At 37.3% G+C, this 17,578-nt stretch overlaps 1 protein-coding gene across 1 annotated transcript in view; it reads right to left on the bottom strand.

Moving 5' to 3' along the window:
- Positions 1 to 17,578, bottom strand: part of LOC120247292 (pro-neuregulin-3, membrane-bound isoform) — a 463,653-nt gene that overhangs the window by 291,252 nt on the left and 154,823 nt on the right. The window lies entirely within an intron of this gene.

The raw sequence follows: 17,578 nt of genomic DNA, 5'->3' as shown, positions 1-17,578 counted from the left end.
TTTGTGGATTCTATGGATTCAGAATATCAAGCAGCCAAATGGTCAAAGGAGAAAACTATGTCTCAAAGCTGCAGGGTCACACTAGATCAAGGTCATCTTGGTGTCTGAAACTGGGATGTAGATTAACAATTTATATCTCCTAGTTAGCTATTGATCTGAGAGGTTCCATGGAATAGTGGTCTCTGAAAATAATTTGCAATAGTAACTAAAAGAAAATTTTAGAAGGATTTTGGCTGCCGCCTTTTAGAAAAAATGGATTCAATACGGAGAAATTTAAAGAAGCCAGAGAGGCAACAGCAGCAGAAAGTAAGATGTATCAGAAATCCTAAGGAACAGAAATTATCGATTACAAAATATAAGAATTATGCAGAGAAATGTACAGAACACACCTGAGACACCCAGAAAACACACGATGGAAACGATAAAGGTTCTTCTTATGATTGTTCTTGAAAGCAGATAACCAAAAACAAAACCTAAGGATTATAGACATTCCTAAGTAATAAAGCAGAAATCTGAGAAGAGAAGTAATAACCAAAGCCTTATTTTAAGAAGTTTCCTCACCTGGGAAAGGATCTGAGTATATCATGAAAAGGAGTTGCTATACTATAGGCAGAATCAAGGAACAAGTGTGTGTTCTTATCTTAATTTTTAATTTACTATTACATTACTAATATTAGATAGTCAAAATATTTAATATAAAGCAAAGCCAACTGCCTAGAAATGCAGCAATATGTTACCACTGGCTATGCTGTGTTTTCTGTGTGAAGTTAACAGGATGATATTCTAAAATGTGCAAAATATTATATATACTCTAGCGAAATAAGAAATTAATTAAAACTAAGCTTTTAAGGGATGAGACAATATGATAAAAAGAATGACATATTTCATTCTTCTAGCCTAAAATAATAGTTCCAAACACAAAGATATTTATTGCTACATAATGATTTATGGCACTACAGAACTAAGTAGAGCAAAGGACCAACTTTTCATTTCCCTTCACATGTTATTCTGAGCTAATACTTGATTGAGGTAAGGAATAAGACATACTTAAGTATAAATAAACCTACCAGTTCACAAACTCTAGCTTGCTTATTTGTTTTCTTCTCCCTCAGGTACTATCAATAGAATGCAGATTTTTACAGAAGAACCATCACACAACACTTGAATTAAGCACTAAAAGAATCATTAGCATTTTCTGCCATGCCACTGTCCTCACTTAAAGTTAATAATTCTGGGTTTGAGAAGCTTAAAGTCCTAATGTTATTTTAATGACATCATTTATTTCCCAGGGACCAATGATACTGCCACAGATTCTCATACATTTTAAATGAGAAAGCGAGAAACTGTCTACATATCTAACAATCAATATGGCAGAATAAAACTAACACCAAAATTTCAGGTCCCCTTGGGAAAAAAAAAAAAACCTCTATTAAATGTTTTACAAATGCTTCCATTTTGTGTCAGTTTGCATCCTACTATATAATTACTATTCCAACTGATTGCTGTCTATAATTTTATGCAAGATATTGTGGCCTATAGTTCACTTCCCCCTGATATTAAAAACAAATAAAAATTAAATGACAAAACTATCACAAGATATATATCCAGCACAGATAGTTTAAATGGTCTATCTAATAAGATAGTCACTGAAAAACTGTGACCATTTCTCATTTGAAAACATGAGGTTAAGTCTACTACACATTATCGTTGCTAATGAATTCCCAACCACAATGTACTTTCCTGTGAGAAAAAGTCAAGCTTCCATTGATAATTCTAAATGTATTCTATGTTTATGAATACCGTTCCTTTGTCTCCCACATGCACACATTAAATTTAAGACTTAAGAATTGTAAATACTGGAGAAAATACAGTATGATGAACTTCAAAGTATGAGAAATTGCATTGTTTTTTACAATTGTGTTCAGCAACTATTTAAATATAACATTTCAAAAATGTTAATTTTCTCCAGACATTTTAGACATCTCTCATTTACTCCTCTAAAAATACAGTTGAAAATCTATGTTTGTGCATGGGTATTTGTAAAGACTAAGATAAATAAGGGGTGCCTGGGTGGCTCAGTAAGTTAGGTGTCCAATTTCAGCTCAGGTCATGGTCTTAACAGTTAATGGGTTCAAGCCTGCGTCCGGCTCTGTGTTGACAGCTCAGAGCCTGGAGCCTGCTTCAGATTCTGTGTCTCATTCTCTCTCTGTCTCTCCCCAACTTGTGCTCTGCCTCTCTCTGTCTCTCAAAATTAAATAAATGTAAATAAATAAATAAATAAATAAATAAGGAAGATAAATAAGTTAATCCCCAACGAAACTTTTAAAAGTGCCACCAGAAGTGAATGCAATAGCAACAAATATCACTTAAATTATCAATAAGGCAAATAGACTTGGATAGTTACAAAATTGTTTCTGTTTATAATTTTGTTATCATATTCAAAATCAGCATATCGCCCCCAAACTGTCCTTCAGCTGAGTTTATATTGGTTGGGCAAAAGTCCTTTGGAAATCTTGTACCCCACTTGTGCCTGGTTGACCAAACTGAATCAGTACCTCAAAGAAAACAGTACGTGGACTCAAAGGATATAGGTTCAGGCGCCATTTATGATATTATATGGCTAGATCAAGTCACTTCCCCTCTCTGGGTCCCAGTTTTTTTAACTGTAAAATAAGGAGATTGGAGTAAATGATCTTCAACTCTAACTCTCCATGTTGGGAAGATCACTGCGTCATTTAATGAAATATATATTTCAGTAGACCAGCCATTCATTTATATGGAAAAGAACAACAAATACAGACCCTGTCATATACCTAGGTTTCTGCCTGGGGACACTTTGTGGCTTATCAACCACTTATATTATTTTGAAGGTGCTGCTCCATATCGAAGTAAAAATCACCTTTGTTTATGAGGAAAGGGTGTGTCTTTTGGAGCAGTCATAGCTTACTTACAAATAGTTCCCAAAAGTGGCTGTCGCCAGTATGCAAGCAATTAAGTTCTCGAGCTAGATCCAGGGGAATGAAACAGATTTACAGGAAAAACTGAGAGAATGGTATTTGCATCAGGAAGTATAATATTGAGCATGCTCCCATTAGGAGAAAAATTGTGCCCCACCTTCACCTTGGCTCATTGTGAGATCTAGGACTGAAGGGGATTAAGGTATTAAAAGAGTGAAGTTAAGAAGGAGTACACACATCCCTAAGGAAGCCCTCTGAACCCACACTGCTCAGTGTCCTGCTTGGGGAAAGAATTCCATTAAGGCACCCAAAGCCACAATGACTCCTTACAGTAAAGGAAAAGGGGTGAACTCCCAAATTCTTGAAATGGTCAAAGGCCAGAGGAATGGGAATATTTGTAAGGAATCTGGTAATAACGTTTTCTTAGTAAGTAGAAACAGAAATTAATTACTTGTGGTATCCTGCTCTGGCAAGTAAGAAGCAATCAGGGCAGAAGCACACCTGACATGGGCTACTTACCTCCTAAAACCAGTTAACATGCAGTGTCCTGCTAACTCTAAATTATGCACCATAGGTGAGTTTTCAAGCAAACCTGTCCATTACTGAGTATTTCAGAAGGCCACGCTTCTCTGGCTTCCTACGAAAGGCTCTTAGAACAGGTGACACACATAAGCCTCAGCTTTTATCCAAATGTACTTAAAACTGCTGAGATAAGCTGGGACAGGGGAAGGGAAATTTAAAGCTTGGCATTTACCTTTTCTGACACCAGGAATGCCTACCTTGACCCTTCCTGGTGTGTGACAACAGGCAAATTGTTTTACGCTGTTGACGTGTCTCCACTGGGCTCTTTTCCTCTCTTACTCTTTAGAGAGCCTGCCACTGCATGTTTTCATCTACTAAACATTCTGCTCCTTTTGTTATCCTGAGGAACACATACATAGGTACACAATGTGCCAATCAAATTGAAGATAGATATCCATGTGGGTACCAGGGGAGAGATTTTCAGTTAGGCAAAGTTCAGTCCCCCACAGATCAGAAAGAAAAATATCAGGGGCGCCCGGGTGGCTTAGTCGGTTGAGAGTCCGACTTTCGCTCAGGTCATGATCTCGCAGTTCGTGGGTTCGAGCCCCGCGTCGGGCTCTGTGCTGACTGCCAGCTCAGAGCCTGGAGACGGTTTCAGTCTGTGACTCCCTCTCTCTCTGACCCTCTCCTGCTCACGCTGTCTCTCTCTCTCCTAGAAATAAAACATTAAAAAATTTAAAAAAAAAATTAAAAAAAAAAAGAAAAATATCATTAAAGATTTTACATCTACCTATGTATGTATCTGTATGTATACATGTACATATCCACGTCTATGCATATTATATCTGTATAGGTTTGTGTGCTATGTATGCATATTATATATACATATACACACATATGCATACTTGTGGATGTATTTTTGAAAATACTCAGAGTTCTTATGTTAGATTTGAATTGTTGAAAGACAGCAGTAAATATCAGCGCTGCACGTGAAGCACATGACTTTCCTAGTTTCAAGTCTTTTAAAAATATATTCAAAGAAATTTCAGTCAATCTATCTAGAACAGATTAATAATAGACAGTTGGTGGTTTCCAGTCTTCCTAAAGGCCTCTCCTGGAGCCAAGAACACTTCCCTCCATAAATTAAGGCTAATTCCATGGCAAAAATTTTCATCCTGTCTCAAGGCAGCTGATGGAAATGTGGAAGAGACCAAGTGAAACTAAGGAGAAATTCATGACAGGTTCATTGTACTGCAAAACCTTGGGTTCTCAAGAGAATAGAGAGAAAATATCATGCCTCAGAAATTAATGACTGCATTCTGTTAATCATCAGACTAACTTGCTACTGAAATTGTAAAATGCCACATTTCCCCAGAGCCAGAGCTATACCCCAGTGCCATTTCCATAATATTTAATGCCATCCCCAATGCAGAACTGTAAATTCCACCCACAATTATTTGGCTCCCATTTGATAAGTGAATATTCCCTGATACTGGAATCGAATTTCATGGCTAATAGGCCCTCTGATTACTAGGAATTGTTGGTATTTAATTAAAAAAATGTTGCTTAGCCAAGACAGTCATTATTTTCTAATGGAAGTTGGATCATTTCATGACATCCTTTCCTGCTACTGCTGGGGCGTTGGCAGCGCTAATCATCACTCACAGATAGGCTGCCTTGCCCTGGAATTTGGGTGTATAATTCAAATAATGAGAACTTTTCCAGGAGTTTTAAACTGCATAACACATTATCATCTTTATATAATACGGCCTGTATGTCTTTTGGGATTAGGTAACTTTGGTGCCTTGGAAAATATTATCCGAATATATTATTTTACAAAAATACACAACTGTGTAATGTGTCCACAGATTTGCTCAACATGCTCTTTTGAGCTCAGTGGGATTTAACTGCTTCATAAAACCTGACAGTAGAATATGTGTCCTCTGCCTTCCTCACTAGGTAAGTGTTGGCCAAGAAGGAGAAGTGGTATGTTCAGGGAATGAAACACGAAAAGACGGTGATAGAAACCAGACTGACCACATGAGAGAGTCAGGACAGGAACACATGTCAAGGGTCAGGGTGAAAAGAGGAAGAAAAGGCCAAAATAAGTTCAGGTGGTGGATGCAGAAGCAAATGGAAAAAGGAGAGAGTAACTGCCATTATGCTCTGGTAACATAAGCATCTCACCAGAAGTTCCCTTTATTCAGTGCACAGAGCTTTCGGTGGAGGCTAAATTAGCTCCATAAGAGCCCCTCTAATGCTTGGCAATGGAAATTTTGCACGGTTACTCAAACAAACAAACAAAAAATTAAACAAAAGTCATGGATTCTAGATTTCAGGAGTCCAAAATTGAGTTCTCAGTCTGTTGCTATAAGCATTGCTCTTGTTTATTGAATTATATAACTTTTCCAAGAATCTTCACCTACAAATGGGCAAAATGCCAATACCTCCCATCAGAGGGATGTAGGGAGAATTAAATTGTGACAACATATGATCAAGAGTTAGTATTTTACCTGCCTCTTGGTAAGGGCTTGGGAAATACGTATGCACTACTGTTACATGAACATATTCATGGATATTATGGGAATATGACATGAAAAAGGTGATTTTTTTAAAAAAATAATGTTTATTTATATTTGAAAAGGAGACAGAGCATGAGTGGGGAGGGGCAGAGAGAGAGGGAGACACAGAATCCAAAGTAGGCTCCAGGCTCCAAGATGTCAACACAGAGCCCTATGCAGGACTTAACTCATGAACCATGAGATCATGACCTCAGCAGAAGTCTGATGCCCAACTGACTGAGCCACCCAGGCACCCCAGGAAAAAGGTGATTCAACATAATCATTATGAAAGAAACTTGGAGTACATTTTGCAAAAATTTACAAATATAAATAATTCAGAATGTACAGGACTCTGAATATTAGGTATGCTTTCAACTTATCAAAGTTTGTTAGCAACAACTAATAAAAAGTTAAATCCCTTGGACATCCATAATGAACAAGATCAATATGCTAAAATTTTTATTAGGTATTAGATTATTTTCAAATGGGTTTTTGAGATTTTTATTGTTTGCATCTGTCCATTCTCTTTTTCTCTCCTACACTGAGATTCCTTTCCATGATTTCAGAGGCACTTAAATCATGAAGACCCAAACACAATAGTGTTTACAACACAGCATATGGACATCATGTTTATGGTTTGCCCAATTTTTGCACATTCACTTTCCTTTTAATGCTCACAACAACCCTGTAAATTACATGTGAGGTAGATGCCATTAATATTCTAATTAAAAGGAAATTCACCAATTTTTTTACAATTATTTTTAATTTTAGAAAGTAAGAAAGAGTGCAAGCTGGGGAGATGGGTAGACGGAGAGAGAGAGAGAATCCCAAGAGAAAGAATCCTAAGAGAGCGAATCTAAGAGGAGAGAGACAGAATCCCAAGAGACAGAGAATCAGGCTCAGTGCAGAGCCCCACATGGGACTTGATCCCACAACTTTGGGATCATGACTTGAGGTGAAATCAAGAGTAAGATGCTCTACCGACTGAACCACCAACTGTGCCCCTGAGGTTCACCAAATTTAAGTGCCATGTGAGAACTTAAACAGTAAACTGAGGGCCAGAGTGAGTTACCTACTTGATGTCTTTCAGTACAACATTTGTTCATAAAACATTGTACCATTGCTTTTAGGCTATATTGTAATACCCTCTTGTATTTATTAGAAAAATCTATCTCACATCACTTTGAAAGTTGGTTAAATAACATAAATAAGGAATGGAGAAAGGAGAGAATGTCTTTCCTGGCTTCAGTCAGGGGAAGAATAAACTTCTACAGGATTTGTTTGGTGGAATGGGTCAGACAGATGCATACATCTGCAGCAATGCAGGTGCCTGGGGACTGTTGTAGCTTGCCTTTGGCCATGGTGCCATGGAGACCAAACTCCAATCTGCTGAGATCCACATTCGGCCCTAATGGAGCTGGGCGTGGTGCCCAATGAAAGTACAGAGGATCTTTGTGCTGTGACTTTTTGGCCAGCCCCCATGCCAGGAGGCTGTCTGGCAGTGCTATACCCACTGATCATTCTCTGGAGTAGAGCCAGGACCTGCGAGGCAGTCTGACTCCATCTAGAGGCGTCTCTACCAGAGTGAGAAGTGTGTGATCTGCCATGGAGGGTTCTCAAGTAAGTGTGACTAAAAATACATTCTGTCTGACTATGAGGGCCACCATCAACTTAGAATCCAAAGTAAGTGAAGAGCTAGTAGTCTATATGAAACAGAGCTGCTGCTGATTACAAACCATAATCTGATTCATCTCACACTGATTAGTAAAATAGCTTTTAATAGTCTGGTCATCTTAGTAGTGAATGTGGCGATTGACATGTTACAGAAAGTCAGTAAACTGACTTTGAGTTCTGCCCTGCTAAACAATGCAGGCTAAACAATGACCTGGAGTTCTGCATTGCTGTGACACCCCTAACCCTCTCTACCCAGAAATAAAAACAAAAACAAACAAACATTGCAGGGAGAAGAAAGGGGGATCAAGATTTCATTATAGATGTAAATATAGAAGAGGAGTTGCTGTTTATGGGTACTGAGTTTCAGTCATACAAGATGTAAAAGTTCTAGAGATGTGTTGTACAACAGTGTTTACAGTTACACCATCCTTTATACTTCCTTTACTTACTTTACAGTTTCATAAAAGGGCAGACCTCATTTTATGTGTTATTTACAACAATAATGTGGTGGATTTTCCTTTACAGGAAAAAAAGCCATGTCTTGATTGTAGCATTCTCTATAATAAATCATGAGCTTTGAGTCACAAAGGCTTAGCTTTGAATGGTAGCTCAGCACCTTATAGCTAGAAGTTACTTGATTTCCCTGAGCCTGGTTTCCTCATCTATAAAATGAGTATAATAATCCATGCCTTTCTTTCAGAAATGTTAACAAGATTAAATGAGATAAGTAATTAGGAAACCAAATAGCCCAATGATTGTTCCAGAACAGGCTCCTTCCAAGTTTAACGTTTTCTGCCTTACCACCTCAACTTCTTCTTAATGCAAAATGTTTATCTAATTTAAAGTAAAGTATAGCTCTGAACGAATAGCCTAACTTGTAAGTCAACCTCTTAGGTTACATGCAGCTCTTACTAGAAAGCTCCAAGGCTTTATACTCCTTATGGCAATTACCCTCTAGTTTCTTAAAAGCCCTTGTGAGTGGACCCAGACCCCCTAGAAGTCTATTCCTGCCCATGATTCTACTACTGAGAATCACAATAATAGATGAACAGCAAGAAACAGCCCCAGACTCCACTGCAAAAAGAACTGAAGCATGTCGTTGCTCTCATATATGTGCAATAGGAGGCCTTGAAATGCAGATCATTGCCTCAACAATATATACATTGTAAAACCTCAATTTCATGTAAAAACAATTCAGGTCACCCAATTTATGTGTCAGGAAGTCATCTAATGACGGCATGTGGTAATTAAAAGCAAAATAGCCGATCCCTTTATTCAGCATGGTAAATTTTGCATTCTACAGTGTCAACTGAAGATACCACAAATTATTCTTAAGCATAATATGAAAGAAACAACTGCCCCTTCACCTACTCACACACACACACACACAAACACACACACACACACACACCAAAAAAAATCCAGAGGGAAACATGAAAAATTTTGTCCCCAATCTCTATGTACCTATTTAATTACTTAGTCCTTAAGTAGATGAGAAATATCTTTCCAATAATTGACAGGAAATACTTAAACAGACTCATATATAGTGATATATTTTCAGAAAGAGGATTAATGCCACAGTGTTAAAGAGAATGAAAATTCAAATCCTGAATTGATTTTAATAAGATACCTGAGCTATAGTTTAGCATAGCAACAGTGCTAAAAATAAGCAATGAGATACAATTTCTCTACTTTCATTAGAAAAAACACAATACATGCCCAAAGATGCTCAGAAGGAATAAATACACTGTGAAAAACAAAATAAGAGAAAAGAAACCACAGGGTAGAAATTTTATAATCGCTCCCATCCAGCTTCAAAACATAGGGAGTTAAAATAAATCTGTTTTAATATGCTGTCTTGAATACGACAGACACTGATGCACATCTATTCTTTCCTCTAGCATCACTATAGTGATAGACTAGGTTGATGTATTTGACCTTAGGTCATTCCTCACTCCCTGGGACCTTGAAGCTGCAATGAATTAGGGAAAGCCTACTGGGTGAGTCTGGCTAGGAATCATAAGTACAGGCTGCTCAAACTATAGGACAGTATGACAAAGAAAATCAAACCCACTGTATATAATCCAAACCCTATTCAGGACCATGGACAACACCTGTTAAAATAAATTCAGTTTAAGTTTGTGCTTTAAAGACAATTTCTTTGGTGTCTAGTGAACACAGGTAAAAATAAAGGGGCTCCTCTGAGAAAACTGGTATAGATAGAGGGTTCCTGTGCTGAATTTAGTGTACTGGGCTTGGGCACTATGTCAGGCCCTTGCGATGTGCTTTGGAGACTCCCAACAAGCCAAGCCAGGCCCTGTACCCTCAGAGAGGAAAACCAAAAAAAGGTAGGAAAGAGTAGGCATAAGGTCAACTGTTAATTGTTTGAAGAGGGTAGTAACTGCAGAGAAGGCAACATAGAGAGTCAAAAGAGGGATAAACAAATGCAGATAAGGGCAAGATGTGCTCCTCGGAAGGACTGGGAAACTGTATTGCACAAGTCAGCTACATTCATTGTCTCCCTTATCCTCAGCATCAGCCCTGTGAAATCAGGGTTATTATTCACATGTTGGATATAAGAAAAGTATAACTGAAAGAAACTAAGTAGCTTGCAACTAGAAATTGACACAGACCAAATTCTGTCTTATGTAAAACAGTCAGGGCACTTTCTCCTGCCCTTTACCCCTTTGCAGGAAGCATCTTGTGACTTCCATGACACTTCTACCATTGTGAAGATACATATGCAAATGCATCTTAAAACAAGAATCCTCTGAAATAAGGATTCCAGAGAACCACAATTTTGTGTGCATATATTTGAGATTTAAGGACTTAAACAGCAGGCATTGTAGATACACTCTCTGCCTATTCGTTCTAGATCAGTGCTCGGTTAATTAAAACAAAGTACTAAGAGATTTTAGACTCAACTAATAAAGGCTTAATTCCTCACACGCATAAGGAATTTGCAAAAGATTATGGGGATACAGTCAAAAGTCCAAGAGAAGAAACTAGCCCTTACTTCACTGCATTTGCCACACTGATATAAATATTAGAGGGGTACAGATTCTCTGCCTATCCACCTCAAATCACATCTAATGTTATCCAAGATCACTGCTTATTCTAATACAAATTTTTTCTGCTTTTGCAAATCTATTACTATAATGTTAAAAGACCTATGATTTTAGGGGCGCCCAACTTCGGCTTAGGTCATGCATGATCCCACAGTTCATGAGTTCAAGCCCCGTGTCAGGCTCTGTGCTGACAGATCAGAGCCTGGAGCCTGCCTCAGATTCTGTGTCTCCCTCTCCCTCTCTCTCTCTCTCTCTCTGTCCCTCTCCTGCTCATGCTCTGTGTCTGTCTCTCAAAAATGAATAAGCATGAAAAAAATTAAAAGACTTAAAGTTTTAAAATAATGAGAATACTTTTTACAAATATAAATTAAGCTGTGCAAGGTATAAGGGATTTTCCTGAGATCAAATAGGAAGGCAATAACTATGTCCGGTAAGCACACAGTTTAATTTAATAAATATGAGATGGACTCTGCTCAAAGGGAGATCTAGAGATGACTGGAACTTACCCAAATCCCTGGTGCATCATACAGGATGACAAATGCTTGCCTATCATATGTGTGCTCATGAAGTCTCCATTCAAGCATACATCCATCAGTCCCTCCTTCCTTCCTACCTTCCTTCCTTCATTTTGCAAACATCTTATGAATTTCCCACTCAAGCCTACATCCATCAGCCCTTCTTTCCTTCCTTCCTTCATTCCATAAACATCTTATGAATTGTGCCATATACTGCACAAATAATTTAAAATGAAAAGATAGGAAACAGTCCTAGTCTTAAAGATGAGAAACTAAGAAAGACAGTGGATATTAAATGATAATGTCATATAGTAAATCCAGTGATTATTCCTCACAAAATATTCTGAGAGGTAGAAGGTAACTGAAAACCAGACAGAAGGCATCAGAGAAGGTTCCCTAATACACATGCTTGAGATGAATCTTAATGGATAAGTACTAGTTATCCAAGTGAAGGGTGAACAAAATAATGCAGGAAAAAAATCTGTGCTTCAGGGTAAAACTGCATTGTCTAGCACATTCTTCCAGACTAGCTCATTTGAACCTTGATGCGGCTATTTTACAATCTGTAGGTTGTAGAAAAGTGAGAGCAACACACAATTTCTGCCTAATGCAACACTGTCTCCTAGAATTTCAATGGACTTCCCCTCCCCCAATGGAAGAAACCAGCTTTTATTCCAATTTGCATCTCTTTTCAACACTCCTGTCTGTTCTCAATATTAGGTCTGTTCTCTGGATTCTCCTTTGAACTATTAAAACAACTTACTGTTTCCCTCATTAATGAGTTAAGTTAAATTTGTGTATGTGTTCATTTTATATATGCATAAAAGTCATGACTTTACCTGTTTTTGAAAACAGTATACTCTATAATGAAGATCTTTTAAGGAAAAAGGAATATCTGTAAGGAGCATCATGTGCTCTGTAAACTACACTGCCTTACATCTTAAGAAGATAAAGATGATCCTGTTAATACGGATGTGACTGTGTTCTCCATTACAAGCCAACATAGTCACGAAATGTCAAAAAAAAGAGACATCACGGGTAAGACACAATGTGCTACTGTCACCCACAAAATATATTAAGCAACTTTTCCCTTATTTACGAAATGAGTATTACAAGATAGTCCACCTAGAACTCAAGAATAGCCAGTGCCAAACATGATTTCAACAGGTTTCAATTTGGTTTAAAATGTCATTATTCCAAACCAATGGAATACGGTCCTCAGCTTTTAATATTCTGAGAATCCATAAAGAGAATTTTCTATCCTTGTGACAAACAGAGATCTAGCTGTTTTCTCCATTTGTGAAGCAGCATGGCAACACAAGACATTATCAACTGGAGGAGCATTAGAAAAAACTGGGAAGCAAGAAGAAGCCTTAGAGGGGGAAAAATCCGTTTGTATTTCAAAATGTGCTTTATCTTTTCTAGGTAGAATATCAAAGTTTTCTTTAATACTCTGAAACTAAATGTTAGGAACAAAAATAACTCCTGATTTATGCTATATATAACCAGAAGTTATACCATGACTCTTAAATAGAAGTGCATGATTAACATATTCTCTTCTTCAAATGGTGGTTGGAAATATGAAAGAGTCAAATGGATAAAACTCAAAATGTCACAGTCATTCACACTCAAGACCAGAGCCAATATTAGTGTAACTGTTTATCAATGCTAAAATCATGGAGGTCTACTTCCAACCATCCAAGAGCAGCAAACTATTCTGAACCAACCAGAGCTTGAAGAATCCAAATGAGGAAGGTGCTGAAGGGATGGATTTTAACATGAAAAGATTCCTGGTATATTTTATGTTCCCCAAAGTTAAAAGCCAAATCAAGTCCTTTTTGAATGCCACATCCACAGAGAGGCCCAAATCTACAAGGGGTTGGTGGGAGGAGAAAGTGGCAAAGGTCATATGCTTAAGTCATGAAGTGGGCTTGAGTTGGTTAAGCAGGATACATTGAGAAATACACAAGAAGTGCAGATCAGTGCCAAAAGAGAACTGAAGAATTGGCAATCATCAAGAAATCTGTTTATTTGATACAGGAGTAGTATCACTGCTATTACTGAGAAATGAGTTTAGTTACATATGTGCCAGGCATTACATACTTCCAACCAGAGAATATCATGTGTTTTAATCCCTCATAGAAAAAAGGAGATATTTTTTAAAAATACAATAACATGTTATTAATGCTTACTTACAAGCATGTATAGGCAGTGAAATTGCCTTCTATTTCATTTGATATGTGCAGTCACTCGGATAATCAAGTAATTTCTATCTGTATCACCTTGAAATTATTAGTGGTAACTAAGAATAAAGACTTAGGATATTATAATTAAAGGTTGAAAGAGGCATAGCTAACTTGTAAAATACTAACCCTGACAGATGCTTTCTAGAGAGTATCTACTGTACAACACCCATTCAGATATTTAATTAAAATCCCTGGTCCACGTAACACGGGTCCATGGGAATAACAGTGCTTCATTATCCAATATGACTTAACACTAATAGATGTGTGCACTCAGTCGAAACAACTTTACCTAAAATAATGTGGCATTACAGAGGACTGATAAAATTGTGAATTTACATGAGACAGGTCTGCCATGATGGATACTGGGAAATGTTTTAGGAATAATGAATGTGGCTGGGAAAATGCAACATACGGCTTCTTTATACAGATGGAGATGCGTGCTCTTTCAGATTATTTAAAAGTACTATTTGAGAGGCACCTGGGTGGCTCAGTCAGTTAAGCATCCAACTCGATTTCAGCTTAGGTCATGATCTCCCACTTGTAAAACTGACCCTCACGTCTGCTGTCAGTGCAGAGCCTGCTTGGGATTCTCTTGCTCCCTCTGCCCCTCCCCCACTTGGGCTCTTTCTCTGTCTCAAAATGAATCAACATTGTTTAGGCAGTATTTGATACTGATATGGATTTCATTTTATAACCAGGTATTGCTAGGGGTTTTCCAAATTTCAAGGATTTCTAACTTAAAATACAGGCTACTTCTAATCATATTACTTCTCTGCTTAAATGCCTTCACGACCAACCGTTCCTGATGAATTGAGCTCAAGATCCTAAGAGTTGCATCCTAAATCTTTTTAGTTCTTGCACAAATCTATTTTGGCAAACTCATCTTTTATATTCATTTTGTTGTCCCCTGCCCCCATTCCTCTACCTTGGTAGGTAGAGATTCCCCCTCTTTTGCATGATCCCACTCCAATTCCATCTTCTTCCTTATGCTTGTTACACTCCCTTCAGCCAGATGCAAGATTCATGACCCTACACAACACCTAAAGCATAATTTAAGTTGTACTTGCTGGGTTTTGTTTTTGTTTTCAAAGTAGTATTATTATTGCCTCCTAAGTGGATACTAAAATGAATATCGTTTGTTCTTTTAGAGAAAACATTGCTTAATTCCAAAATGGAAAAACAAATCTTGACAATGCCCTCCATTACAGTGGTGAGTAGTGTTCTTGTTTTACAGAGCAACATGTTGGTACAGATCAAACTTTTTCTCTAGGATATGTGTGCATCTCCTTTTTAGTTTCCATTCACTTACTACACCCCACCTACGTATTTTACCTGTAAGATGACACAGCACTCTCTCCCACATTTGAAAATAAACCATAAAATCCAGAGCTACGTAAATTGTGACCCAGAGATTTGTATACACTGTCGTGCCATGCTTGTTTCCTAAGCACTAACCCTAACGCTATTGATCACTGAACATGGATTATTGTTATTGATAACATTATCAGCACTTCCATTTTCATGATATTGCTGGACTAAGAATATAAGTAAAGGTCTGGTGGAGCCAAACAGCCTCATTCTATCTCCCTGAATGGGGCTCACTTCTAATATTTTTCTAAGGGACACCTTTTGCTGCCCTCCCAGAGATGTCTTTCTTCCAGGAGAACAATCAGCCTCAAGACAAGGATTTGAGAAAAGAGCTATTCTGCTTCTGTTCTAATCCCTGAAAACACTCAATGCCAATCAAGAGAGAGCAACCAGTATACTAGAAAATAGTGTCAAAAGTTTCTCCTTATGATTTCAACATTTTTCAAAGGCAACATTTGTCAGAGAGGTTGTTTGCCAACTTGGGACACACTCTACTGTTTCTTGAGGTTGTTCTTTAGTTCCCAAAGGCTGATTATAATACCTCTTGAGATGGTAAAAGCCTCCTTCAGATAATTAAATAAGCCATTAGAAGTGTCAACATGCCCCCAAAGTCCTAATTAGCTCACTGAACGTGAATATTAATTAATCATTTTGTAGAGTCTCAGGCGACAGTTATCATCCGCATTGTAGGGTTCCTTGGAACCCTTAAAGTGAGAGTGTTAATCCACAAATCAGAATATTCTCAACAATGGCCATTAATAAAATCTTTTAGCTCCCAACTAGTGTGCTACAAGATTTCTTTAATTTTATTTAATTAAAAAAATGTTCTATTAATTACACCCAATGATACCTCTGAAGCCTGTCACTTTTTCACTCTCCAAAAGATAAGGCAGGTAGAGATCACAAGAAAATGTTTAATTGACAGTTTAGCACAGATCAGAGTAATCAGAAGCATCTCAGAGAAGACATAAAGCTATCAGCAACCAGAACTATTATTCTAAAACAAGAGAGAAGTACAAGAGAGACGTGATGCCTGGATATAGAGCTAACTTTGAATTCTGAATTGAAAAGCACTAAAAAAAATTAGCAAGGGATTGCCAATATCCAAGAAGCATTTAAATACAGTGATGTAGCTAATGCTTTCCTCATATTATTCTTTAATGCACAGGAAGAAAATTATCTGATTTGACAGGAACATCATTTCTAAATTCTTGAAGAAGAGTTAAGTTAATAATCTTTAAATTCATCCTTTCAAACACAGTTAAAAATTATTTCCCTGGAGAAGCAGTACCCTAAATGGGCTAAAGTAGTCCATGCAAATAGCAACCCTAAAAGTTGTGCAGGACAGATGACTTCACTTACCTCTAAAAGGCTAGGGAAATTAAAGATTATTAATTAATATTTAACTTTCAGTAATATACTTTTAACGTTCTACTTTGCATAGCTTTCCAAAGCATACTTCTATTTAAAATGTTGAATTCTGTATAAGGAAGTAGCGGTCAGGTAACTTCAAGTGCCTATATTATTCCTATTTCTTCCAAACATAACACTGATTAGTCACAAAGGACATCCATAAGGTTGACATGATACTTACAAAGAAGATTTGTGTAGTCCACTTACTCTTGGAAAGATCAACTTATTTAAACTCATTAAATTCCCAGTGAATGAACAGAAACGATGACCCAAACCAAGAGATTAATACCTGGAGTGGAAGCATATTGACACTAAGACAAAGGAAGAAATTAAAAAATGAAAAGCCCCAGAATAATACAGATGATTTCCACCTTTTTTACTTGGTTAACAGCAGCTCTTTTGCCTACAAAGGTTTTTAAAAATGTATGTGTAGGGGCTCCTGGGTGGCTCAGTCCGTTGTGCATCCAACCTTGGCTCAGGTCATGATCTTAATGTTCGTGAGTTCAAGCCACACATCAGGCTCTGTGCTGACAGCTCAGAGCCTGGAGCCTACTTCAGATTCTGTGTCTCCCTCTCTCTCTGTCCTTCCCCTGCTCTCAGTGCCTCTCTCTGTCTCTCAAAAAACAAATGTTAAAGAAAATTTAATGCATGTGTAATATATTATATTCTTCTGTAGCAAACCTCAATATCATGACAAAAAGATAATGTTAGTTACTGAACCTGCAAAAATTGTTCTTAATCATAGGCCCTTGCTTTTTCCAGGGATACGATATACCATACCTCTCTTACAACAAGGACCATAGTTGTTGCTTGGGAGGAAGCCAAAAACCAGAATAAACCCCAAAATAAAACATGAAGATTCTGTGTTTTTACACAAAATTTAAACAATAATGAAGCAATAAATTATAGGTAAAAGTATAAAATTAAAACTGTCATTAGAACATACAAGTAAGTCAAAAATAGTCAATATGATCACTATGATTAAACTCTGACTTTTGCTCTGAGTTGCCAAATAGCCAAATAAAACTTGCAACTGATCAGTTATGGATCAGTTATGATCAGGAAAATGGATTTCACTATCAGAAAAAAATGAATCAAAAGAGTACTTTAACTTTTCTTGGTGCTAAATTTTAAGAAGTGAATCTTTCACATACTGGGATGTCAGTGTTCTAATAAAATGGACATAATTATATTTTCAAATCAGATGCATTAGAGTATTTCATGTGGCCCTTTCTTATAATGGCCTTGTAATGA

This window comes from Hyaena hyaena, unplaced genomic scaffold (genome assembly GCF_003009895.1).
Source record: "Hyaena hyaena isolate Hyena2069 unplaced genomic scaffold, ASM300989v1 scaffold_512, whole genome shotgun sequence".
Classification (NCBI taxonomy): Eukaryota; Metazoa; Chordata; class Mammalia; order Carnivora; family Hyaenidae; genus Hyaena; species Hyaena hyaena.
Note: the sequence above shows the minus strand (reverse complement) of the source record. Positions and strands in the feature narration are given on the sequence as shown.